Source organism: Triturus cristatus, chromosome 6 (assembly GCF_964204655.1).
Source record: "Triturus cristatus chromosome 6, aTriCri1.1, whole genome shotgun sequence".
Classification (NCBI taxonomy): domain Eukaryota; kingdom Metazoa; phylum Chordata; class Amphibia; order Caudata; family Salamandridae; genus Triturus; species Triturus cristatus.
This window is the reverse complement of record NC_140589.1, coordinates 1,552,964,607-1,552,992,357: the sequence shown is the minus strand read 5'-3', so window position 1 is coordinate 1,552,992,357 and position 27,751 is coordinate 1,552,964,607.

The following is a 27,751-nucleotide window of genomic DNA, read 5'->3' as shown; positions in this document are numbered from 1 at the left end:
ATCGTGGGTAAAGTGGGGGCTAGCAGGATTCCCAGGTACGGCACTGGATCCGACGACCAGACGATCGGCACCCGGAGTTGTAGAAGGGTTTTGGTCGTCGGTGAGAGAGAGAGATCCAAGGCTACTGATTTTCCCTTGTTCATCTTGATTCCCGCGACCTCCGCAAAGGAGGTTAACTCCGCAATGCAGGCCGGCAAGGCCTGCAGTGGGTCTTCTAGTGAATTTATGGCGTCATCAGCGTATAAGCTAACGGCATGAAAAAAGCCGCCAAAATTCCCCCCCCTCGCTGCCGGGTTACCACGGATCCGTTGCGCAAAGGGCTCCATGTAGAGAGCAAAGAGTAAAGGTGACAGTGGGCAGCCCTGCCGTGTGCCTCTTTCAATGTTAAAACTCTTGGAGCAGTGCCCGTTCACCCGTACCACGGCTGTCGGGGACCTGTAGCAATTGAAAATCATGCAACGGAACTTGTCCCCCATCCCTATCTTCACTAGTACCTGTTCTAGATAAGGCCAGTGAACGCGGTCAAAAGCCTTCTCGGCGTCCACCGATAGCAACATTCTCTCCCCCGGAATCCGTGACGCCTTTTCTATGAGATGAGTAAGCCTTTTAGTATTGTCCACCGTCTGCCTTCCTGGGACGAAGCCCGCCTGATCCGGGTCAAGAAGTCCCGGCAAGTGTGGAGCCAGGCGCACCGCCAGGATCCCGGTGTAGAGTTTGAGGTCTACATTTAAAAGAGATATTGGCCTATAAGAGCCGCACTGCGCTCTATCCTTCCCCGGTTTTGGGATAACCACGAGGGACGCCTGTATCAAGTCCGGCGGTATGGCCCCTGGTTCAGCGAAAGTGTTAAAAAGGCGCGTGAGAATCGGTGCCAGTGTCGCACAAAATGTTTTGTAGAAGAGGGACGTATAGCCGTCCGGTCCGGGGGATTTACCATGCTTGAGACGAGCAATGGCGGATATAACTTCTTCCACCCTTATCTCCTTGTCCAGAGCCTCCGCTTGTGAGAGTGTCAGGGATGGCAGGGAGACCGACTCCAGATACCCCGTTGTCGCGAGGGCGTCTGGGGGCTCCCCGGCGTAGAGGTCGGCATAGTACCTGCGAAAGAGCTCCGCCATACTGGCCTACTCCGTGACCGCCAATCCTGCCGGGTCGGTGATCTCTTTCACCATCTGCTTCTGTCGTACCACCCTTAGCTTACTTGCCTGTAGCTGGCCGCATTTGTCCCCCCCTGTGTAATAGGCGTGCTTTAAACGCAACGCCGCGTATTCTGCTCGATCCATATCTAACACCGTCAGGAGCTTTCTCGCCTCCTTGAGCTGCCGCCAGATCCATGGAGCCCCTGTCCTACAATGCATTTGCTCCAGTTCACGGACCCTCTGAGTGAGTTCCTCTCGCTTCTGCCGCCGGGTAGCATTATCCGCTGAGGAGATAGCGATAAATTCCCCTCGCAGGACCGCCTTCAGTGCGGCCCACTGGGTCGCTCTGGATGTGTCAGAGCCCTCATTGTGCGAGAGGTAGTCCCGGATCGCGGCTGTAACCTGCGTGACCACGTCCTTCCTGTATAGTAGGGAGTCCCGAAGACGCCAGACCCGAGGGGTGCAGGAAGCCGGCGGTAAGCAAAATGTAGCCGTGACTGGGGCGTGATCCGACATGGAGACCACCCCCATCTCCGCCGCCATGGCTAAGGAGTACGCTGGTCCCGTGACCAGAAAGTGGTCCAGCCTCGCGTAAGTTTTGTGTGCGTGCGAGTAATAAGAATAGTCTCTGTCGGTCGGGTGCAGGCATCGCCAGAGGTCATGTAGGTCCATATCTGCCAGCTGGGCCTGGCACCCGGTCAAGAACTCCCTGACCTGCGGGGAGCGGTGTGCGGACCTATCAAGCTGTGTCAAAGACCATGTTATAATCGCCTCTGACAATAATATGTCTGTCTGGTGTAGCCCTGACCTCCCCCAAAGCCGAGCTAAGGAAGCATTCCTGCCGGTCATTCGGGCTATAGAGAGACCCTATTGTAAAGGAGAGGCCTGCAATTCTGAACCTATACGCCAAAAGCCTGCCCTTCTGTTCCACTTGTTTGTTGAGGACTTCTCCTCGAAAGTGTCGGGCTACTAAAATCGCCACCCCCGCTGTTTTCGTGTTGCAGGACGAGAAGAACTGTGTTGGGAATGTGTGTGAGCGTAGTCGAAGGCAGTCTCTGGGTAAGCGGTGTGACTCCTGAAGAAGACAGATATCTGCCCGGGTATTCTCTAAGAGAGATAGGACAGTCCGCCGTTTAACTGGATTATTGAGGCCCCTGACGTTAAGCGTCACAATTTTAAGAGTTGTGGCCATCTTGGGAAGAGACAGTTGAGGCCGTGCAAATCTGTAGTAGACCTCTGGGTCGTGCCCCGAGCGCCGCCGCCGCGGCCGGAACCCCAATCACGCACTGGACGACCCTCCCTCCCGCCCCGATCCCCCCCGCTTCCCCAACCAACTCTCCTTCCTCCCTCCCTCCCCCACCCCTCTTTTCCCCCCCCCAACTATCCCCCCAACTACCCACCTGCCCCTCCCCTGGCAACGTGCCAATAACTCTGGGCATCCCTTCTCTGGTCTCCCCCTCCCCACCCCTTGACCCTTGTTCATCTTAGTCCAAGTCGAATCCCATTAGGAACAAGTCTTTGGTAGAATACACAAGTGAACTTTCAGCCACCGGTCCTTCCCCGCCCGCCCCCCCCGCTCCCAGCCCCCAAACCTGCAAGTTGTTATAGGCGATAGCGATCTCCCCCCGGAGTGATTTTATGCAGTCAGCGCCACGTCGCTGGCGCCGGTGTTCTCGGCCACCTCCATCACCGCGTTTTCCATGCTGGCCCTGATGGTGGGCGAGTCCGGTCTCCCGGAGCGCTCGTGGGGTCGCCGCCTGGACACTCGCTGCCATCCGTCCCCCCCAGAGCGTCCCCGCCGCTGTGCAGTTGCGTCGTCCTCCATCGCGGTAATGCCCAGGACCCCCCACGTCTCCCGCAGGGAGCGGAGCTGGTGCACAGTACCATTCCACTTGAAGATGAGCCGAAAAGGGTGTCCCCAAGCGTACGGCGTTCCATGCTCTCTTAGAAAGTCAGTAGCAATTTTGAAAGTTTTCCTTTTTTGAAGTGTGATGGCAGATAGGTCCTGGTAGAGGGCAACCGGATGACCCCTGAAAGTCAAGGACTGCCGCCTCCACGCCTCAGCCAGGATGCGTTCTTTGAGTGGAAAGTCCGGGAGAAAGGCCAGAATGTCCGGGGGCGGCGCCGACGCCCTCCGTGGCGGCCCCACCCTATGCGCCCTGTCAATCCTGATGGGGAAGTCCTCCGCCTCTCCCAGAACCTCCCGAAACAGTTCCCGCAAATATCCCGCTACATCTGCCCCTTCTTCTTTGGAGGGAACTCCCCGGACCCTAACATTGTTCCGCCGAAATCTGTTTTCGAGGTCCTCGGCATGGGCCTGGAGGTCTATCTGCTGGTCCCGGAGGCGCAGCACCTCTTGTTGCAGTTGCTCGAACTCTTCATCTCTCCTCTGGCCTGCATCTTCCACTGTGGCCACCCGCTCTCCCAGGCCATCCACCTCCCGGCGTATCTCTCGCACCTCACTGGCCACCTCTTTTTCAGGGTTTGGAAATCCTCCCTGAGGGAGCCAAAAAGGGACTCCATAAAGGATCTGGAGGGCGGAGGCTCCCCGCCAGTAGCCTCCGCTGAGCCTCCAGAGGAGCCGGGTGACGGCTGCCCCCTCTCACCTCTCTGCTGATTCCTGCCGAGTAATTCGGGGATTGTGCGCTCCCCCTTCTTCCCACCCTTGTTGCCCGCCATGTCTGCGAGGTCGTGAGGCCGCTCGAACCGTCCGCTCCGCTCCCAATCCCTAAAGGCCCCGGTCCATGGGCGGCGCCTCCGGGCCCCCCCGGCAGAATCCACTCACTCACCCCTCCGTGGTGACCTCCTTCTGCCCTGGTGACGTCGAGCGCCGGTCCCCTCAGGCCCTCCGAACCCCGGTGATCCGATCCCCCTTCCGCTCCGCTGGCGCTGCGTCTAGGGTCCTGTGCTCTGCTCCTGGCCGTCTAGGCTAGCGCTGGGCCCCTCGTGGGCAATTTCCCCTTGCCTCTACCTGCCCGCGTTCGGGCTCAGTCCTCTTGACCGGTGAAGGTCTCAGACCCCGCCATTCGCCCCAGGCTCTCCATCTTCATGGGGTGCGGGCCTCTGCCCCTCCAGCCGTGTCCCGTCGGGGCCCGTCCGCGTGGATGAGCAGCCGGGGGGGGGGGAGGGGGCCCCCGTTCCACGTTTGCTATTAGCCGGAGGTCCGCTCTCCGCAGCCTCCCCACGCCTGGGCAATCGGTGAGCCCCCGACACCCACCCACTTCTGTGTGGACCCTTCTGCCGCCACAGGTCCTCTGGAGGCGTCTCGCTGCCTCCCCGTAGGTCAGGGCCCACCTTTGATGCAGGTTTCCTCTCCCGGAGCCATCTGCCCCGCTCCGAGAGATCCGGAGGCGCGCCCGGGACCGCCGCCCTGCCAGCTATACGCTCCCTCCGATCTCTGTGAGAGCCCTCTCATCCACGGACGGCGCCGGTCAGCGTCACTCCTTCCTCCGGTCCTTCGCCCCCAACGCCGCTCCGCGTTACCGCACTGTCGGTGCCTCGCCTCCTCGCTTCGGCTCTCTGGGTGCCAGTCGCGGGCCACTCGCCACGTGTCTCCGGGGCCGGCGCAGCCGTGCACAGCGGACCAACGTGCGTCCCGGGGCTGAGCAACACCCCCAGTCACAGTCCGCAGGCCGCTCTCTCTCCCGGTCCGTTCGTCGCGGACCTCAGCTTGCCTCCGGCCCCTCCTCTGTGTAGCGGCAGGCCGCTCCTCCAGCCCCGGGCACTTGCGTAGATCTCGTCCCCAGGTCGCGGTCTTCAGGCTCGGCCCATCGCTCCTCCTCCCGGCGGCCTCGTCACTCCTGTAGGCCGCTGGGCGTCCCCGGTGCCCTCCGGGACCCCGGGCATCAGCACAGCCCCTGCCAGCACTCTGCCGTTGATTCCGCCGATTCCCCCGCCGATCAGGGGGAGATCCTGCAATTAAACCGGGTCTAGGGGCTTAGGTGTCTCGGAGCCCGCGGGGAAGATGTCCGCTCACCTCGCCATCTTGGCCACGCCCCCATTTAACTCATTTAGAGAAAATTGCCATGGGAGTAACACAGGCCCCTGCAGCCTCTGCGGCCCCTAAACCCTTCAGAGGAGCCCCATTGCTCCTAAAGTTAATGAATACTAGTGAGATATGGGAGACTGAGGGGGCCCTCTTCGCATTCTGCAGGGTGTCCTTCAGGACTATATTCTTTGAATGTCCAATCACACTTGGCGTCGGGTACGATTCACACTTCAGCGAAATTGTCTTGCAAGTGTCACTCTGCATAACAGCCTTTATTAGGAGCTTAGGCAATGCCTAATGTGAGAGTAAGGGCATTCCTGTTACATGGTAAGACTACACAGAGCCTAAAATCTGACGGTTATTGTAGCTTCCTGGACACTTTGCTGGGATATTCCAATTCGGTAAGGAGTGAAACATAGGTATCCAATATCCTATTTATACTTTACACTAAGCCCCTGGTTTGCATTGTAAACAATTGCCTCTTTCCTGAGAAAGGAAGAAAAACATATCTATCACTCAAATGTCCATCTCACTTGTAAATAAGTGTTGCGCATTCTTAGTGACCATAAGAATAACATAATGGATAAGACTAAATCACTTATTTATTAATGTTGTTTTAAAGAGCGGGAACATGGCCTGAGGATGTTAGAGAGCTCAGAGTTGCCAGAATGGAAAGGAAATGATACAGTACCAATTGAGTGATATCAGAACAAAGTAATGGAATCAAAAAACAATTACTATTAAAGAAGGGGAAGGAATGTTAAGCACTGAATAAGCATACTTCTGAGAAACAGCTGTGGCTGTCATCAGGATGCAACAGAAACCAATGAAATCAACAACAAAAGTCTGACATTACAGCATTAACAGGTGAAGAGACGTGTTTAGAAAAATGCAAAATAATATAGTTAAAATATATGTGTGATATTAACTTGTACACTTGAAATGAATAAGATGCATATTTTGTAAGTGCAAATGTAATAACTAGCCATTCTTTTGCGTACTAGGCCTTGAAACTGTTTAAAGCAACATTACATAGTAAGTGGTTTGACTGCAATGTTCTGATGCTCGCTTTGAGGGCCCGATTCACAGAACTAACTTAAGACAAAATCCTAAACTTACTACCATTTTCGTATTCACAGAAGGCACTTACTCATTTTGGTATTCACAGAAGACACTTACTCATTTCGGTATTCACAGAAGTTAGTAGTCCTAATTTTAGGACTCCTAAATGCCTTCTGTGAATACCGAAAGTCTTAAAATTAGGATTTTTCTCAGTTTAGGAGTCCTAAAGTTAGGACTCCTAACTTTACTACTACTAAACTGAGAAAAATCCTAATTTTAAGACTTTTGGTACTCAAAGAAGGCATTTAGGAGTCCTAAAGTTAGGAGTCCTAACTATACTACTAAACTGAGAAAAATCCTAATTTTAAGGCTTTCGGTATTCGCAGAAGGCATTTATGAGTCCTAAAGTAAGGAGTCCTAACTTTACTACTACTAAATTGAGAAAAATCCTAATTTTAAGACTTTCGGTACTCAAAGAAGGCATTTAGGAGTCCTAAAGTTAGGAGTCCCAACTATACAACTACTAAACTGAGAAAAATCCTAACTTTAAGACTTTTGGTATTCACAGAAGGCATTTAGGAGTCCTAAAGTTAGGACTCCTAACTTCTGTGAATACCGAAATGAGTAAGTGCCGTCTGTGAATACCAAAATGAGTAAGTGCCTTCTGTGAATACCAAAATGGTAGTAAGTTTAGGATTTTGTCTTAAGTTAGTTCTGTGAATCGGGCCCTGAATGTTTAATTCTTGACCTTTCCATGACCATGTTTTATTAAATAACTGTTACACATTGCTCTGCAAAATGTTTCTTCTCCTACCAAGAAGAGTTGAAAATGACTGTTTAGAATGTATTATTTAGTAGAATTATGACGAATAACCACATAGAATGTAGCACATACATTAACTTTGCTTTCTTCTCAAGGATAAAATCTTGAAGAAAATGTTCTTTCGGTATTGCAGATGTTTTGTTTTTTTCATAGCTCAATATTAGCTAACACCTCACTTTAGAAGGAAAGAAATGAAAATCCATTCATGGGAAAGGATGTTTACAATATAAAAGCCTCATGTGTAGTTGTTTCTGAAAGTGCATAGTTGCATACTCCAAGGTTACTGTCTGAGCACTATTGTGTTCTGTGTGAGAAGATGAGGAGTGAACTTGTTCCCAGGAGGAACACTGAAAAGAAGATGCAACATTAACTGCAAGATTACGTTTTGACTGTTAATAATAGTATCCGTTCCTAGAGTAGGCAGACACACTCTTTTTAATGCTTTCCACACCAGACTCCCCGAACCTTCCGCCATCCTATTGATTGCGGTTGCTGCTGCTACTGTAAATTTTCCCCTGCCTTATTTTCTTTGTTTTGAGACTCTTCTGAGTTGAGTGAACGTCTCTTTATGGGAAGTTTTGCTTTGATTGATTGTAGACCTTTGTATATATTTTAAAGCATTATGCTTCATCACAGTTTCTTTTGCGCTTGAACTCTTTATGGATACCAACTGACACCTTTCACCCCATTCTTAGAATAGGGATTTTCCTCCTTTATGGAACATGCTTAATGCATTGTATTTCGATTGAATTAAGCATTATTTCTTTATCAATTCTGTAAAATATTAATTGCGGCCAATATGAATAAAACTTATGATTTAGAATAAAAACGATTTACTAGATCTTGAAAGGATAAAACCCCTAAAGAAATCTCAAATAACTCTCATTTGACTGAACTTAGACATAAATTGTAATTAATACTTATATGATGATCTGCTTCTCAACCACAGGAAAGCCCTGACAACATAGATGTTCTCTTCTTGCTAATTTTCCTTTCCTTTGGGTGGTTTCCTTTGCTAACTCAGCTAGTGCCAAGACACCTTTTGGAATTCGAGCTCTATATAACATATTTAACATAACATAACAATGGCCAACGTCTGTCAACATGTTGGCTTGCAGCATGAGGAAGAGGGGATCAGCCCTGTGCGCTTGTGATTGTTAATCAGAGTTTTATTTAACTAGTTCCTGCTTTAGCATAGGGAAGTAGGAATCATCCATGTATGTAATAGAATATCACATATATGTTAAAATGTCTGCTTAGGACACAAGAGACAGAGAAGAAGAGTTAGAAGGAACAGCCACGTGTAAGGGTAACAGAAGGGAGAACTATGTGGCGTGTCAAAGATCATAAGGAAACGGCTGGGGCCGGAATGGAAGTACCTTTAGAAAATAAGGAATTAAAGGTCTGTCGTGAATATTGCCAGGGACTAAGTATAAAACAGGAGGTGACAGGGGAAATGTTTCTGCACTGTGTAAAAACTATTGACCTTCTGACAATCTCAGCGTGTTAGGTAGCAAGGAGGGAGTAGCTGAGTGAACAACATTGTGAGTGATGCAGAATGTCTTTAAGAAAGGATCTAGCTTCAATGGGGACCCACTGAAGCATTAATCAGATGGGTTAACTATAATCAAATGGTTTATTTCCAGTGACAGTATAAGTGACCACATTCAAAACTGCTTTCAGGGGGATCAGGTATGCTTTCACCATCGTTTTATAGATACGGTTAATATTTTAGCCTCCTGAAGGTGAGGGAGAGACAGTTCAATAACGTTCACATCCTGTTCAAATAATTCAACAGTTCTTCTGAATGATTACTGGTAGGATCTGCAAATGTGCAAGATGGAGGAGGATCATTGAGAGCTGTGCCTGCTGATTTTTGTGGACTCAATAAGTGATTTCATGTGGGCGGCCTTTGCAATAAATGCAGGTCTTCCACATAACTTTCTTTATGACCCACGGCTGTTCAGGTTAGAGGGGGTGGGCGAAGGTTTCTGTTGACTCTTCTGTGAACTTAATGATTTTGTTTCCACTGTGAAGATCAGGGGGAAGCATGTCTTTTTTTTTACTTTTGATTTTCAGACAAGCATTCATTGTAGTGAGAGGGGTAAATCTCGACTTTTTGGCTAGGAATGATGGGAGAGAGTTTAGTCAAATCAAGTACCTCGGGGTAAAAATATCAATGTTATTGATGTTGTGATTTCAAGTTATCTCCTTTTTTAGGTAGTCTAAACGCCCTGCTGTGTGTAAAGATCAGAGAGAGAAAAAAAACCTGTAAATGATCCGACCAATCTGTGAGCATAGGGTCTTCAAAAGTCATCCTTGGAAATAACTATGTCCAGGATACCAATTTTACCAGAAAGTAATTGGAAGAAAACACCTGAAAGCCTAACCCCATTAATCAAGAACCTCTCGCAACTTCAAAATAACTCAAGATAAGGGCAAAAAAGAGGCTGGGATATTTCCCTTCTCAGGAAAAATCTGCATCACTCTTCATCAGTGATTTAGTTCAAATGTCAAAATTGAGACCCAATGAATCTAACCTCACAAATCAAAAACCCTTTTGTTCTTCACAATCCAATACCATGTTAGCTGTCAAGTGAGTTAGTGGCAGGACACAGTGAGCATTGCACTGCTTCTGTGGCTGTATTGGTGATGCTAGCATCACACACCTGATGTCAATTGCACAATTGTAAACACCTGCCTACTACACTCTAAAACACACCCAATTTCGGGACATGATCCTTTGCCATTTCACAGCACCACGATACTGAAGCTGATTCCCAGAAGTCAAACAGGTTCTTTTTGTTGTTCTCCCTGTTACTTCTACCTCTGTTTCTAAATTTAATTTGTTCTCTTGTGTATATTTAATATAATTTAAGTAGATAATCTTCTCCATAATGCCTGGCACCAAAAATCCCTTTTTTACAGAGGGAGAATCTTCAATCATGGTGGATGATATCATAAAAGTAGAGACACAATTGTTTGGAGCTCAAGTCCAAAATACACCCCATCTCTGAAAATGATAATGTGGACTAGAATAGTTGACAGGGTGAATGCTGTCGCTAACAATCTACGCACACAGGTGGAAATTAGGATGCGGTTGAACAACCTGTGAGGGAGAGTGCTTTTTTGGCCTTCAAGAAGCACATGCTGGCCTAGAGGACTAGTGGTGGTTCTCCCAGCCACCCATTACATCTCATTCCCTGAGTTAAGAGGTCTTGTCCATCCTACATCCTGAAGGCTTGACAGCAAACCCTGGTGGAGCGGTAAGTAACACCTTCCAATGTCTCACCAAACTCAAATCTCCTATTTGCTTTGACGTTAGTTGTTGCTAATGTGTCATGCACAAATGATTTCGACAAAGAAACATAAATATATCAGTGACATCTTTGGCTTGTTTGTTTAAATGTAATGAGTTGTATTTAAGGGAACAGCTTTCAATAGCCATCACATTGCTCATGATTGTATGGTGCCACTAAGTGTTTATACTCCAAATAACATAGATATGCAACCCATAGTAACTGTCTGTTCTCTTACTACTGCAGATTCTTTTTTTTTAACGGAGTTTTGTATAAGGCCAACTCCTCTCCCCAAGGTATGTACACGTTACAATGTTGCAAGTGTTGTTAATGTTGATACAACTACCATGATGCCTTGTTTCTGTGTAGGGAAAACATGTTGCCATTTAATATAGCTCATTCTATCATTTTTTAACAAATGTCCACATATGCCAAAGTGCCTTTCAGTCATCAATCTCTATTTCATGCTCTCTTATGATCATGTCATTTTCTTGTCATGTTGCTCAAACCATATTGGATGTGTAATCCACACTTTTACTGACACGTTTTCTCTTACATTCCTGATAAGTCCAACTACCACATCACGTGGCCAAACATCGGCTACTCCGGATGACTCCAATCCAACCCACGAGCAAACCTCCAGGGATGTCGTCAGTGCAGACAGTTCAGATGCACACGATGTGCCTGGTCCATTGAATTAGCCTGCGCTCACCGCTCAAGTGAATCACACTAGGCCTACAACTACACCACCACCCCAGCTGTAACAACACCACAGCCAACAGATCCCTCCACTTCCTGTGGACTAAGTGCAAGAAGCACCATCTTGTGTCCCCGGTCCTGCCTGATGGGGAGAAAACACCACCCCCACCATCATCACCTCCAGTCTAGGCAGGAACCAGTGGGGTGGGACACACTGTGCCAATGCCACAGGTTAGTGGGGGTAGTGGGTCTGGGGGCCAGCATATTGAGGCCATTGGGGTCAGTATCACCCAGGCAAACATCACCCAGTTCTTGGGATCATTACAGCAGTCCCAAGAAATTAAGTTTCAGGTCCTGTCCAGGGTGCAGGAGATGATGCAGTTGCAGATGGAGCACACTGTAGAGATGCAGAATCTGAATTCCAATCTGGGTTCCCTGACTGGAGTGCTGCAGGACATTTATACCCATCTGTGCAGGACTTTTCCTGCACCATCTTCCCCTTTCTATGGTAGAACTCCATCTGGCCATACTCCATCAGCCTCAGCCACAGAAAGCAAGGCCCTGCCACCAGAGCCTACACTTGCAGCCACCTCAGTCCTTGCAACAGTTGATCCACCAACCGCCTGCAGGCATACACTTCATTCGAGCCAACAAGAGAGGATGGCAAGGCCCCCATCACCAGCAAGAAACCACGATCCTAATTAAATCCAGTGTGTGACTACTATTCACTCTGTGGACTATTTGTGGTCACATAACCCTTCTGAGGAAATGTGGATTTTGAACATTGGACTCCAAATATTTTTGGCTCGACAATTATGGTTTCACTCACCATGACTGACTTTATATTATTTTGTTTGCTTCATCCTCATTTTTGCTTCATTTCCCTTTATGCAATAAAGGAAACATTAGAAAATAGAAGACTGGTTTTGAAGTTATTATTTTGTGTTCATGCTATTGTTATACATTCCATCATCCTATTCTAAATGTGTACAACAAAAGGTTTGTGTATTGATAAGGGGTTTCCAAGTAGGTAAGGTTTCCCACTAATTTCTTCCATGACAACAAAGTACAAAAACTCATCAACTAGTATATCTCTAAATGTGTAGCAATTTGTTCTGTCAAATTTGTATTAGACATAACAAACCATACATAACACAGATACAGACATTTCAACCCTGAGAGAGTTAGGAGACAATGGCCTCAGGTGTACCGGCCATTTACAGATCTGGCCAACATGGAGAAAAAGGGATATAATAAAAAAGAACTGATTTAATAGGCACACTATACTGGATTCATGTCCTCTGCTGAAGCCTGATCTTCTACCAAGCTCCAGAAATATCACAGCTATTACACCAATTGTCAAAGTCATGGCAGTACTACATTCTGTGGCCACATTAGCATTCCAATACACTGTGACGGTATTTGGTCTGATGTCACAACCAACTTTCAGGGCTGTGCTACATGAAGTTCTTGAGTCAATGATGAGACACATCAACAGCTTCAGACGCTTAACACAAAATGAGCATTTAACCAATGTGACGAAAGAAGGCTATGCTTTTGGTTGACTGCCACATGTGGCTAGAACAAATCAAGCAACACATATTGATGACACCATTCAACAGAAAATAAGTCCAATTCATTCTTCAACACTTTGAAAGTTGTCTCAGTACAAGATATGTACACTCAAAGTCTGTGTGTGTCTTCCACAGATCAACCCATGTTCCCTTTGTACTTCGCAACAGCAGCATATCAATGCAAATGTCCCAACATTAAAATGTCCATATGAATATGACATGGTGAGGATCCGACAAAAATAACAAAATAAAATATTTAATTTTAATTACATAACACATTAGACACATTACAAATTAGTACTTTTGAGGTCACATTTTCTAAGGACAATGAAAGGGAAACATTTGAAACGAACCTCGTGGGGGGAGTGGCCAAGCCACTAATTTAGTGATACACACTCTCTCATTTCTCTGTCCCCGCAGCTTATCAGCCATCCTACCGGATCGGGGTTTGTAGACCCCCACCGTAGACTGCTAGAGCAATCTAGGAGGTGGATGGGTGGCACAAGAGCAGAAAATATCTTCCGGGCTCCCTAGAGGCTGACCTTGTTGTGGCTGGCGAGCACTTCTGTTGGGTGACGCCCTCCATCTTGGGACATGCAGCAGGGTCACGAGCCAGGTGCGGGCCTCGGAGGGCTCTTTTCCTGCTAATCCGAGACTTTGGCAGCTGCTCTGCCTCTGGAACTTAGTAGAGACAACTGAAACACACCTCCACCCTTGCTGACTGGACAGAGTCCTCGCCCTACTGACTCGGCCATGTGTGTTGACTCAACCCGCTGCTCCTGTTGGACTGGGAGCTGGTGGCAGGTGCTGCATCGGCCTGTGAGCCTCTGCTGCTGCTACGGGCGCCCACCTGCTGGGAAGCCCAGGTCGCGTCCAACACTGCTGCTCCTGATGGCCACTGCTCTTGAGGCCCCGGCCCCTGCATTCTCTGGCCTACCGGTGGCGCCTTCCTGAGCTGGGCCTGCAGGCGGGGAACCGGCTGCTGTGTGGAGACTGGAGGCCTGACTTCCTTGCCCGCTGCACCTGCTTGGAGGTCCCTTCCCTGGCAGTGAATCCCCTTGCTGGACTGCAGGTGACTACTGGGGAGACACATGGTCCCACTGCCGGATTCTGGAGGCTTCCATCAGCTGGGGACACCTACAGAGGCTGCAGCCCCATCCTAGAGGTAAGGGGTGATCATCTGTGGGGGTCGTGCAACGGGCCTTGCTCCTGACCCCAACTCTGACCCCTACCTCTGGTTCCCTCACATACAGCCTTGTCAGACTCTGGTTTTCCCACTGCCCCAGTTGCTCCCTGACTCTGGAGACTCTTTGGCAACCTGGACCACCCATCGGGGTAACAATCACATATCAGGGGGAGGGGACAATCAGCTGTGGAAACGCGCCACAGGCTTAGCCCATTTCCCCTACCCCTGATCTGCTGCCTGGCTCCCATACACCTAGACTTAAGAGACTGACTGAGGCCACTGTAGCACTTGCCCGTAACCTCCTCAGACATCTGACCTTGCTGAGGAACTGTACCTGTCACTGGCTTTCTGGGGACTGGGGTGTTGGGACAGAGACTCCTGGGATGGTGGATCTCGGCTGTGGCCCAACTGCACATTGAGAGGGGTGTCTTCCCAGATGCTGTGCACCAAAGCCTGTAAAAACTCTGTGTCAAATCTAACCAGAGATAACCCCTGTCCCCATGGAGTCTCTACCATAGATGACGGCCGAACCGCTTACACAAGCCTATATGAACACCTTCATCCAAGAAATTAAATCAGAGATTGGCTCTCTCCAAACTGAATTCAAAACCTGCCTTAAAGAGCTGAAGAGAGACACCACAGAAATTGGGAACAAGTCGATGACTTGGAGCGCACAGTAGATAACCAGCCTGAAGAACAGGAGAACCTCTGGAAGAGAATGACTGCATTAGAAGACCAACACATTGACCTGCAGATAAAACAGAAAGATTTGGAAAACCAAAGCAGAAGAAATGACCTCGAATCAGAGGTGTCCCTAGAGGAGTGGAGGGCTCAGACATTATGACGTTCACAGCAGACCTGCTCTACGAAATCAGAGGTGACGATGATGCCTCCCCGACCACCGTATACAGAGCCCACCGAGTTGCCATGCCCCCGGACGCCCAGACCTTGTGCCAGACATCCTCACAAGACTACATTTCTTCACTGAGAAGGCCTCACAAAGGAAGACAGAATTAACCTACAAGGGGTACGCTATCCAACTTTACCAGGACATTGCTCCAGTAACGTTGCAATGATGTAGGAACTTCAAGCCAATGGCAGAGAAGTTGACCAAACTGTACATTATATATCAATGGGGTCACCCTTTACCCTTGATCTTCGCCTGGGAGGGCAGATGCCGAGTAAAGCACTCCCTACAAGAGGCCAAACAGCTCTTACAACTCCCAATACCCTCCAAGGAGGCTAGCCTCTCTCTGCCATTCTCCTGATCTAGAGAGTCTAAATGCCTGGAGTGGTCCACAGTATCTAGGCCGCGACAGGGAGCCTGAGCCAGGGAACAATCTTCCACCCAAACCAAGCAAGATATCATACAACATCTTTGGACCATGGACAGAGGGAACTCACCCACTCATTCCTCGTTGGCCCCTGAGTGACATTGCACACCCTCCAGTCATGTCCGAGTCACTGAGCGCTTGTCTACTCTGAGCATAACCCTAATCTAGCATTCCTGCTTCGTACCTAGAGGGGCAACACATTGACTTTATACATCCAGAAATACTACCTAGGAGGAGCGACCAGTTGAGCTTTGGTATCACCCACTGCTGGTGCCCCTATCTGTATCCCGAGCCTCATATTGAACATGAAATGAAACGAAGTGAGGGGACTCCCTCCTTACCCTGATGCAGGCTGGCTGCGGGGGACAGGACCGCTGAACTGAGATGACTCCATCTATTTCAGCCGCCCGAACAATCCTACTCTTGGGAGAGTGACATCTCCAGAATTGCCAAGGCCCTTGCAATGGGACTGTTCCTAGAAAGGAATGTGTCATGTTGGCCCTGTTGGCCTCTCACTGTTTTTTTGGTAAAATGTTTTTATTGATTTTTAGCAAATGACACTTACAATCAAAAAGATCATTAATATACAATGTGGGCTGAATAGTGGGCAGCAAGTTGCGATGGTGGGCAGAGGATGTTGTAGCAGTTTCACCGACAGGGAACACATGATCAAAGGTCAACGTTATATACATGCATATAAATGGGTTTGTTTCTAGCACAGATACATTTGTCAACAGTGGGCTATATATCACAGTCATCAAGGTCCGGTCCCTGACCTGCCTTGTGATAGGCCCATTCCTCCCTCCTCAATGTCTAGGTCTAAACCATAATACTCTATCCATGGCGTCCAAAGTTTTAGAAATTTTGGTGGGCACCCTCTTGCCTTATAGGTCACCTTCTCTGCGACCATGTAGAGATACATACCTGACCTCCACTCTGTGAACATAGGAATACATGGAGCCCCTCAACATTTAGCAATGTCTCTCTTGGCAACACCAGCCCTAGGTTAGCCAACATGAGCTTGTGTCGCGGCAGATCAACATCCGTGGGGATGCCTAAAATGAGGAACTTTGCGTCTAGCCCAAGCTGAGCTCCAAGTATATCATTCAGTTCATTCACTATCCTGCGCCAAAATGTTTGAATTTGTCTGCAATCCCAAAGGGTGTGTATGTATGTACCTCGTTCCGTGTGGCATCTAAGACAGTCTGGGTTATCTGCCCTCCCCATAGAGTGCAAGCGTGCCTTGTCAAAGTAGGTTCTGTGTAGGATCTTGTATTGTATGAGCCACCGCCTCAATCTAATTGCTACTTCTCGCGGGTGTATGAGGGCTGCTTCCCAGTCAACATCATCTAGTGGGCCGGTGGTAAGTTCCCATTTGGCACGAAGAGGACCTAGGTTCTCGGGCATATTATTGATTTGTGTCTTATATGTCAAGGATATAGCTTGGGTCAGAATCTCCTCCTGCAGAAGTCTACCTTCTAACGGGGCATATTCCGGCAGCGTCTCTGTGGCCAGCCCCTCAGCGTGCCAGGCGTGCTTAAGTCTGAGGTATGGCAAGCCTAGATATAGAATCTCTCTATACTAACATTTCTCATGACGAGGGTCTCTTGGCCATTTTTGAACTTCTTGAAAGCAGACCAAGACCCAACCGTATTCCCACAGATTTCATCATGGATCTTTTGCATATCACCTTAGAGAATAATTATTTTCTCTATCAAGATGAGTTTTATTTACAAATCAAGGGAGTTTCTATGGGTGCTTGTTTTGCCCCAAATTTTGCTATTCTTTTTGTCCATAAATTGGAAAAATGTCTCATACTTACATCCAATAATCCATTCAATCTCCAAATTTCTTTGTGGCGCCGCTACATATACGACGTCCTCCTATTATGGAAGGGTGACGCTGACTCCTTAACATCTTTTGTCCACTGGTTAAATATTTCTCAATCTCATCTGAAATTCACTTTCGAGTATAGAACTAATGATCTACCGTTCTTAGATTTGACTATCCACGCAGAAGAAGGAAAAATCGGTACATTGCTTTATCGAAAACCCACTGAGCGTAATAGTCTATTACATTACTCGAGTTACCATCCTCCTGGACTCAAAGATGGATTACCCTATGGTCAATTCCTGCGCATTCGCAGGAATTGTAAGTGGCGCAAGGACTACTTCAACAAATCTGATGTCCTACTCAAAAAACTGATTGCCAGAGGATACCCATGTAGGTTGATCACACGTGCATGAAAAAGAGCATGGTACTGCCAACGTGAACTCCTACTCACTCGTCAACCTAATAAAAACAAATTCCTGGATTCCTTTTGTATCCAAATTTAGTCCATGTAGTAATCAAGTGAAGAAAATCATTTCTAAAAACTGGACAGTGCTGAGGACCATTGAATCCTTTCAAGAACCACCGCTCTTTTCTTTTATGCGAGGTGATAATTTGTCCAACCACCTAGTCCATGCTATCACTTGGCCTACCAACTTGGGCAAACCTAATACCATCACTGCTGCTTGGGGTTTGCCACCTATAGTGGGACATCACAAATGCCAGACATGTAGTGTCTGCGAACTTACCTGTAACACTAAGGAATTCAGATATGGCGACAAATCACATATTCTAAAAACGTTTACCAACTGTCGATCTCAGAATGTGATCTACGCCATTGAATGCCCGTGTAAACTGGTCTACATCGGTCAGACAACACAGATGGTAAAACAAAGAATCATTCAGCATAAAAGCAGGATTCATTGTAAAATTCTGACTGCGCCCCTGGTCACTCATTACCTTGAACAGAATCACGATGAACTTGACATCAGGTGGCAAGTAATTGATCAACCCCGCCTTCCACTACGTGGTGGCAATTTACAGGCTTTACTGAATAAAAGTGAATGCAAATGGATCACACTTTGCAATTCGGTAAACAAGGTTTGAACACCATTGATGAGTGGAATAGTACCATTCATCTATCTACTGACATTCGATGACTCCTGTCTTTTGTTATCCTCTTGCATTGTCATGAAGTTCTTGTCCTTTTTCCCTGTTCAACTCTTTCTCTCTTCCTCTTTCTCTTAACCCTGAATTGATTTATCATGTAACTTAATTGTGGCCTTTACATTATGTGTTATTATTCCACAAATTATGTATTATATATTTTGACATGGTGTCTAATTTACATTAAGCCATTTGTTAAGTTATAATTTTGTTGCCTGACTTTGTACTTGGTACACTATGTGGTATTATTTCACAAACTGTATCTTACATATTTCGATAGGGTTTCTAATTTACCATTTGCAAATTTTTAAATTAGTCACCTGTCTTAGAACTTGTTACATTCTCTGTTTCAATTTACGATTCATTTGTAAATTGAATTATTAGTTTCCTCCTCCTGCTAAGTATTATGGGTTATCCCTTCAGATTCCCGTTATCTTTCCCCTTTTTTTGAATATTTTCTTTATTTCTTCTACCCCGTGCATGCTTGCAGCGTCCTTAGTTACCTCCCACCCCATGTCCTTGGAACCAATCAGTGCTTTGTGGTTTCCAATCCCCGGCGCTCGGATTTTCTGTCATAAAGCGTTTCCGCTTTACGTTGCGCTTAGTATACCGGCGGATACTTGCACACCTTTGAGGCATTCCGTGGGTGCATTCACTGTGGATTAATTCCAGTTCTCCTTATTATATATTCATTTTTCCCCGCTTTATCAGGTAAGCGCCCTCTGCCTTAAGAACTTCCCCTTTTTTTGATACACGCTGTCGGTATACAGACGCGTACTAATCACTAGGTCATGTTACTCCCCTGTTTTGATTAGATTGGCCTTGCATTCAAGAGCTGGCATTGGTTGATTCCCTATAATTGTTCCGAGCATTCGCTCGGCGGTCATCTTTGGCCGGTGAGTTCCCGTGCCTTATTTTGATTTTGTCCGTCCCCCCGCTCGCCAATTTAGTTGCTGCACTCATTGGTTTGTGGTGGCTTGACTAGTTTTTTCCTTTTCTCATTTTCCTTTTTCTTTCCCCGGTCCCTGACCTTCCATCATTAATCCTCTTCCAATTCACGTTGCTTTTTCGTCCCCCCCACATAGCCTTTTCCTCCACCTTTTCCTTTTCTGTTCTTCCCCTCCTTTCTCAACTGTCCCTTTTTTGTGTCTTGCACACGTTGATAAGACTTTTACCTTATTGCAGATTCCTTTGGACTCTCAAGCCTGCGACAAAATTAATTGAACCATCTAATTAAGATAGTGGTTTTCCCAATACCTTGCGCTAATATTATTCTACATGCGACACAGGTATGCCTTTTCCTTTTTTAAACCTCACGACTTTTTTGCTCTCCTGTGCCCTTCCTTCTGCTGTTTCTTTTCCCTTAGCCGTTCTCATAATTTTTCCTTTATTTATACAGCACTCTTCCAACCCAGGTCCTGATGATGATCCGAAATTAACAGGATCGAAACGTCGTCGACCCCTGTACATCAGCTTACATACGCCCTTGGTGCTTCTTGAGCTTTGGTTCTCCTAAAAAAAATTGAAATGACAATTTATGTATCGAAATGAATTTTTGTATGAACCTTTTTATCCTGTACATATTTGTGTTATCCTTGCGCCTTTAGCTGTTGTTGTTCTTTCACGTTGTCACGTTGTCACTTGCGCCGTCACTCTTGTACCACGAGCACAATGTACACTGTTCTTTAGGGTTGCCTTGACATTTATGTCTAACAGTGCTGTTATAACTGTTTTGTATATAATACTTTTTGGTCTTCCTATAAATACATGATGCCCACGGGCACATTGAATAATCATTTTTGAAGCCTTGCATTCTTTTCTTCTTTTTTTTTTTGTAATATCTTGGATATACATATTCAATTAATTCGAATGAATCCGACTGAGATATTGTTGCATTTATATTAAGTCTGAGGTAGGCATATGCTTGGGAATCACAAAGCTGATATATAGCCTGAAGCGAGGCGAACGGAGCTAGGGAGCCCCTCTCCTGGAAGTCTCCTATCTTGGAAATGCCTATTAGGTCCCACTGTTTAAAGCCCCTCAGTTTTCTAATCTCGGGCAATCTAGCCCCCTCCCACAATGAGGTTTCCCGCGTAGGCTTCCCATCCCATTTCATTTGCTTTTCAGCACTCTTCCAGGCCACCAGCATTCGCTGGGTAGCCGGTAGAAGATGCGCCCCACCCGCTCCTCCATATATGCAGTGCAGGTGAGTGCGGTTTCGAAACTGCAATCTTTCCAGTCAATAGGTAGGATGGTCCTATATAAAGAATCCTTATTTTTAATATAAATACCTGTGTGGTGTCCATTTGTAGTGTTGTCACTTGGTTACTGTATGTGTTCACAAATGCTTAACCTATAACGCTCTGAGATAAGCCTTGTCTGCTCGCGCCAAGCTACCTAGAGGGTGAGCAAGGGGTTGTTTTAGTAGTGTAACCCCTTACCCTGACTAAAAGAAAGGTTCCCTGCTTGTCACAAGTACCTACCTGTGCCAACAAGAGAACCTGGATTCTAACAGGAGGGTTCTCTCACATCGTTAAAATATCCCCCCATTATATGTACGGCAGGGCCGGAGTGTAGTAGGAGCTCTGTTAACCTATCCAGTGTACGCTGTTGTAGTCGTGGAGGTGCATATACACTTATAAGCAAAAACATCTTGCGTTTCCAAATGCCCCGTATTGCCACGTATGTCTCATCTGGATCCACCCACTGTTGAGTGACATGAAAGGGAGGAGACTTTTAAATGAGGATCGCCACCCCAGGTGAGCCTTTGGTAAATCCTGCATGTGCCAAAGTAGTATATTGTCCCCTTCCCAGGAAGGAACAGCTCGAGCCCAGCAGATGTGTTTCCTGTAGAAATATGATGTCTGGTTTAAGTCTCTTGAGGTGGCGAGTCACCAACCCCCTTTTGACTTTATTGCCTAGTCCGTTGACATTCCATGTCAGTACTGTATATTTGTCTTCTGCCATTGTGAAATATCTCCCGATTCATCACCTATCTGGTGCTCCACCAGAGGTCTGCCCATCGTGTCCCCACTCGTTCCAGCCCCACTACTCAATCGAACAGATTGAGCCAAACAATCCCCCTCCCAAAAAACAATCTCAACTCACATAGTGAAGCAATAGCCAAAGTAACCCCCCCGAACAGATTGAGCCAAACAATCCCCCTCCCAAAAAACAATCTCAACTCACATAGTCAAGCAATAGCCAAAGTAACCCCCACCCCACACTCTTCAGGCACCCACACCACCCCCCAATTCGTCAACATGACAATTCAGGCACGGGTAATCCACTAAGAGGTCTGTAGCCCTCCCTTCCCCCCAATCAATTAACTACACAATAGTAACACAAGAACGCAAAATATACTTCCCTGGCACAGGCCTAAGCCCTGCAATGCCCACTAGGCTTAGAGTAGTCTTACTGTCTGTTGGCAGACACCTGGCCCCGTATCTCAGGCCTCTTCCCCATTGTTGGGTAGTTGTTGCTGCTGCGTACCGGCTTCAGGTATGTTCGGCTCCGGTGCTTCCAGTCTTTGAATGCATTCGAGTAGCAGGTGCTCGCTGTCTGAGTCCGCTGACCTCCAACAGTTCGGTATGGCCAGTGTCATCTGATCTGATCAAGGTTTGGGGCGGGCGAACCTACACCATCTCATCCTCGGACTCCGACAGGTGTTCCCCATTGTCTCTAGATCTCAACGACCTTCCCGGCGTACTCCCAGCTGAGTTCCGGATCCTCAACACTCGCCTCTGATGTTTTTCTTTAGGTCGTTCTTGGCTTGGGCCCATTTGTTTTTCTTTAAGTTGGCTCGATGCACTGGGTGGCCCATGTTGCAGCTGCGGCCGCTCCTCAATCCAAGCCCATGCCTCGTCCGGAGTTTGAAAAAATAGCGTGAAGCCTTGAAAAATGACCTTGAATTTAGCTGGGAACAGTAACATATATTGAAGTCCAAGTTCCCTGAATTTCGCCTTGACCGGGTCGAAGATCCGCCTCTGCTTCTGCACATCACACAAGTAATCCGGGAAAACCATCACTCGAGTGTTCTCATATTAGATCTCTCCCTGCTTACGCAGCTCGCGCAATATCAAATCTCTATCTTGAAAGTTCAGGTAACGAGCTATCAAGGGTTGAGGAGGAGCCCACAGTGGCAGAGGGACGTTAGGCATTCTATGTGCCCGTTCTATGACAAAACAGGTAGAGAATGGTGCATTTGGCAGAGTGTCCTTCAAGAACGTCAGAAGAAATTGTCCCAGATTTGACTTCTCTGCCTTTTCCGGAAAACCAATAAACCTTAGGTTATTCCTTCGGGCTCTATTTTCAGCATCATCCACCCTCCAGGTCACCTCTTTCATGGAAGCTAAGAGACCAGTTACATCTTTCCACGAGGCATGAGAGACGTCTTCGAGTTCTGAGATGCGGTGTTCTGCCTCGGTCACTCGTTCAGAGACCTTGCGAATGTCGTGACGAAGCAGCATCACGTCTGAGCGGATCCCCGCCATCTTCTACTCAAAGCTTTCCCTAGAGACATGTATGGCTTGTAAGATGGTCGCATTGTCCGGGAGAGGAGCAGAGCCTCACTCCGCACCCGTCGCCGCGGGGAGCACCTTAGTATAGCGGTCCAGTTTCCTCTGCCGGGATGATTTGGGTTCTTTATCTTTCGCCATCTCGGGTGACCTGGCACTAGAGTAGGTCGCAATCTATCTTCTCACAGCCTCAACGGTCGTCGAATCACCAGGGACTCCACCACTCCTCGCCCCTGGGACAGTCACAGCAACCCCGGGCCGGTCGCAGAAGTTGGGACAGGGTTCCAGGGGCGCACTCACAATATTGGAGGTCCACTGAGGGAGTCACCACACATAGTGCTGGATAAACCTTCCGTAGACAATGTCCGCACAGTCAGTGGGCCACTTGGCGTACTTCGTCTGGTATTCACAGTGCGTGAGAGTTTAATCGCTTAGGTCCCCAGTTTCAGTCCACTCGGCACCAGTGCTCCCCCATAGGCATGATCAATGTCAGGGATTGGTGGTTCTTGGAATACATGCACAGGCAGTAGTAGGAGATGGGTGAAGCACAGTCAAGTATCGGGGCCCAGATCACGCAGCAGAATAAAGAAGCATGACCCGCCGTATGGGGTGTGACCCACTGAACCTCCTCTGTGATGTTAAACGTCTGCAAGAAAATGGGGTAGGTGTAGGAGAGGTAACGTATCTGTGGTCTGGCCAAGCCCCACCTCAGGAAGCCGCCCTGTCTCTAGCTCCGATATGGCGTAGCACTGCAGACAGGAGCAGGAAGAGCCACCACACCTTCAGCGACATGGATCTCGGGATAGGAAGCTGGCGCACCTACCGATGTAACAGGCACCTCGAGCGGAACAATGATGACCTCGGTGGTGTAACATTCTTCACGATGGACCCAGGGGTAGTGCCTAAGTCGCCTCCGTGCAGTTCCTTCAGAGCGACGACATCAGCCCCGGCATGGAGTGGCCGAGAGGCAGGGATGGGTGCGCCCTCATGAATGACAGCGCCGTACCGCCCGCTCATCAGCGAGAGTCACTGTCAGGCCAGTCAAGGGGAGCTCTGCCCGCCGAGAGCCAGACCAGGGGCCACGATCGCAGAGGTCGGCAAATACGTGGGCCGGCCCCTTCACCACAGGGTCTCCCGTGAAGCTCTTGGAGGGAGGCGGGGGCACGATGACGGCTGCCCCGGGGGAAACAACCTTTACAGCGCAGTCATTACATCGCACTACCTTTACATAGCAGTCATTGCATCGCAACATCCTTTACATTGCATGTCATTACAATGCAGCCATTACATCGCATGTCACTACAACGCATGTCATTACAATGCATGTCACTACAACGCAGGCATTACATCGCAAGGCATTACAATGCATACCATTACAACACATAGTACCCTTACACTATCCAACACTTACCCTACTGTTGCACTCACTGGAGTTAGAATAGTCATTTTTACCCCTACACTATCCAACACTTACCCTACTGTTGCACTCACTGGAGTTAGAATAGTAATTTTTACCCCTACACTATCCAACACTTACCCGACTGTTGCACTCACTGGAGTTAGAATAGTAATTATTACCCCTATACTATCCAACACTTATCTTAAATGTGATGTAATGGTATGCATTGTAATGGTATGCGTTGTAAAGGTATAATGCGATGTATTGGAATGCATTGTAAAGGTAGTTTCTGAAAATGCGATGTAATGGCATGCGATGTAAAAGAATGCATTGTAAAAGATGTTGCGATGTAAAAACTGCATTGTAAAGGCATGCATTGTAAATGTATGCGTTGTAACGTCATACATTCCTGTCCCGGCGACCGAAGCGCTCCCCTCAGCAATGTAGGGCGGGGGGCGATCTATGCAGCTGACTCCCACGTCACCCGCTGCAGCCGCCCGGCCGCAACGCCGGAGTCTCCCAAGGCACTCGGAGATCGCCAACGTCGCCACTGGGGATTAGTACAGTCTGTGGCACCAGAAGCGGCGGTCACCGCCTTTAATCGTCAGCTCCTCCTGCCACCACACCAGGCAGGAGCACTGCAGCTCCGGTCACAGGTCCCGGCTATTACGCTGTAGATTCCATCTTGGGGGAGACCGCGTGCCGAAAAGGTCTCAACATCGGCCCAAGAACTCCGCAACACTGCTCTCCGGGCACGCTACTGCTTTCTGGCACCCAGCGATCGTCAGCAAATCGTTGCTACGGCAAAAAGGTACAGGATTATCTCAGGATTTTGATCGGGGTCAGCGGAGCTCGCGATCAACGCGGCTACTCTGCCATGTTGCTGGCCAAGCCCCCATGGCCTCTCACTGTTGATGATTTCCTTTTATTTTTCTATTCTTTTCCTTCTCAAGCTCACTGGGGTGGAGGTGGAAAGAAAGCCTGAATAGGGCTGCTCAATGGTTGGAGGTGGGCTCCACATGGGATTTAATAAGGCTTTTGTCTGCTGTTACTAGGCCTGGCCTTTGCTCTCTCGGGCTCTTTATGCCCTTCTTCCTTCATGAACACTCTGGCAACATTAAGCCATACATACTGTCGACAACCCTGGGGTGCGGCAGCCGATCTTTGGGAATGGTCCCTTTGCAGACCAAACCCTCACCATTAGCAATCCATTTCGACTCTGACAATGGGTACCACCTCTTGTATTAAAATTATCTCTTAATGTAAAAGGTCTCAACGCCCCCAATAAAAGGAGGCAGGTATGGCGCTATTTGCTCATACAAGACCCAGATATTATATTCCTACAGGAGACTCACATTTTGCAATCAGACAAGCATCGCATGGCCCATCCTAAGTACCCAACACAATACTGGGCATCCTCCCTGACTAAGACTGCAGGAGTGGCAAATCCTATTCAAAGCTGGGACATGTCGAGGAAAACCACGGGTGGCGGGAGACTGTGAGGGACGGTTAATTGAAATTGAAATACAACATGGGACACGACCTCTCACTCTCCTCAGCGTATGTGCACCCAATCAAGCACAAGACCTTTTTCTTAGAAACGTATTGAGAGACCAGGTGGCGCAAGAAGGGAACCAACTAATACAGAGGGGAGATTTTAACTTGGTTTGGGACCCAGATTTGGATCATAGCTCTAACTCTTTTCAGGGCGCTGGGGCAATGTCTGCAGCATTGAAGCAAACCCTGACCGATTTAGGCCTTATAGATGCCTGGCGCTACCATTTTCCAGACACACGAGATTACTCTCACTGTTCTCATATACACCGCTCATGTTCCTGCATTGATTACTTTTTCCTCTCCCATACACTTGCACGGGACATAGATTCTGCCTGTATCTCAGATATCTCCATTTCTGACCATGCCCACTTGGAAATACTGCTACAGGGACTCGCTAACCCGGTCCGCCCCAGACCTCGATGGCGATTACCCCCCATATTTTACGCGATCCGGTAGATGTGGCAGAGATACGGACAGAGATCTCTGCCTAGTTCGCATCTAATGACCTCTCTAAAACCCCCTGCTTTGTCCTGTGGCATGCCTTTAAGGCGAGAACCAGGGGTTTTTATCACACCAATAGCGATAGCACGCAGTCGCGAAGCTCGATTGGTGGAGGCTGGCTTGGCAAACATTGCTGGCACTAAAGCAGAGGTATTATGGGGGGACAAGGTAGGGTCCGTTCTTGCACGTAGGCTGCAGTGGTGGGATGCAAGGGCGCATATCGCAAAACAAAAAAATACAGAAAACACTTGGGCTATAATGGAGCAAAACAAACTAAACTCCTTCCACACCTTTTACACCGTTCTATATGACAGAGGCCCCTCGTCCTCGGGTGAGACACATTCTCTTCTCTCAACCTGCCCGTGGACCCCCCTAGACAAGCAACCCTACAAGATTCTTGAAGCGCCAACCAAATTAACCGCGCTTCAACGGGTACTAAAGGACCTGTCAGTTGGTAATACCCCTAGGTCCGGATCGACTACCGGTCCACTTTTATCACGTTTCTACTGCAAATACAGGACCAGTTGCTAAGACTCTTTAACTCATTTACAGACTGTAAGGTTCTTACTCCTACAAAGGTAATGGCAGAAATAGCCCTCATTCCCAAACCAGGAAAAGACCATACACTATGCTCATCATACCACCCTATTGCCTTCCTCAAAACAGACGCCAAAATCAACACAAAAATTCTGGCTAGAGCCCTACCTGCCTGGATTGATCGACAAGGATCAGGTGGGGTTTATGCGCCGATGCCAAGGGGCGGGCAATGTGCGTCGGCTAGCCCATCTAGTAGAAAAAGGCCATTGTCAGGACATTACTGCCTGCTTATTATCTCTCGATGCTGAAAAAATATTTGACCGTGTGGACTGGGTCTTACTACGGGCGGTTCTTCCAAAAATAGGGCTGGGACCTAAAATGGTCTATCCAATTATGGCATGATATGCTACCCCTCAGGCACAGGTTAGGGTTAATAGCCAGCTCACACAACCAATACAAATACGCAGAGGCACCAGACAGGGTAGTCCACTCTCGCCCTTAGTTTTTGCCCTCGCGATCGAGCCACTAGCAATAGCCATTCATCAAACGGGATATATTCGGGACATACCCTTTGGGGGCATTGAACATAAGATAGCATTGTTTGCAGACGATCTCTCACTTACCTTGAGGTCACCCAGGACCTCGATGCCGGCACTAATACCAATCCTAAGAGCGTTCGAAATAGCATTTAGACTTAAAATTAACCTGGCTAAATCATTGGTGCTGAACCTGTCGATCCCTGGGGAGGACATCCTGGAACTGCAATCCCTCACCCCTTTCCAATGGGCGTCACATTCAATCTGGTACCTTGGGCTAAACTTGACCACCTCCCTGTCTATATTTCCGCAGGCAAACCTGCCGGAAAGTAGGAAGACAATGCTTGAAGATCTGCATACTTGGAAATCACTCCTGCTTTCATAGATGGGATGACCTATTGCTATTAAAATGTCCATCCTGCTGAAAATACTATACCTATTTCAAATACTCCCTTCCCCGATACGGCAAGCTGCCATACAACGCTTGCAACGGGATCTCACAAATTCTATATGGGGAGGGAAGCGGCCGAGATTTTCAGACCAGTTCCTCATGCTACCTAGAGATAGAGGGGGGTTAGCATGCCCCAATCTCCTAGAATATTA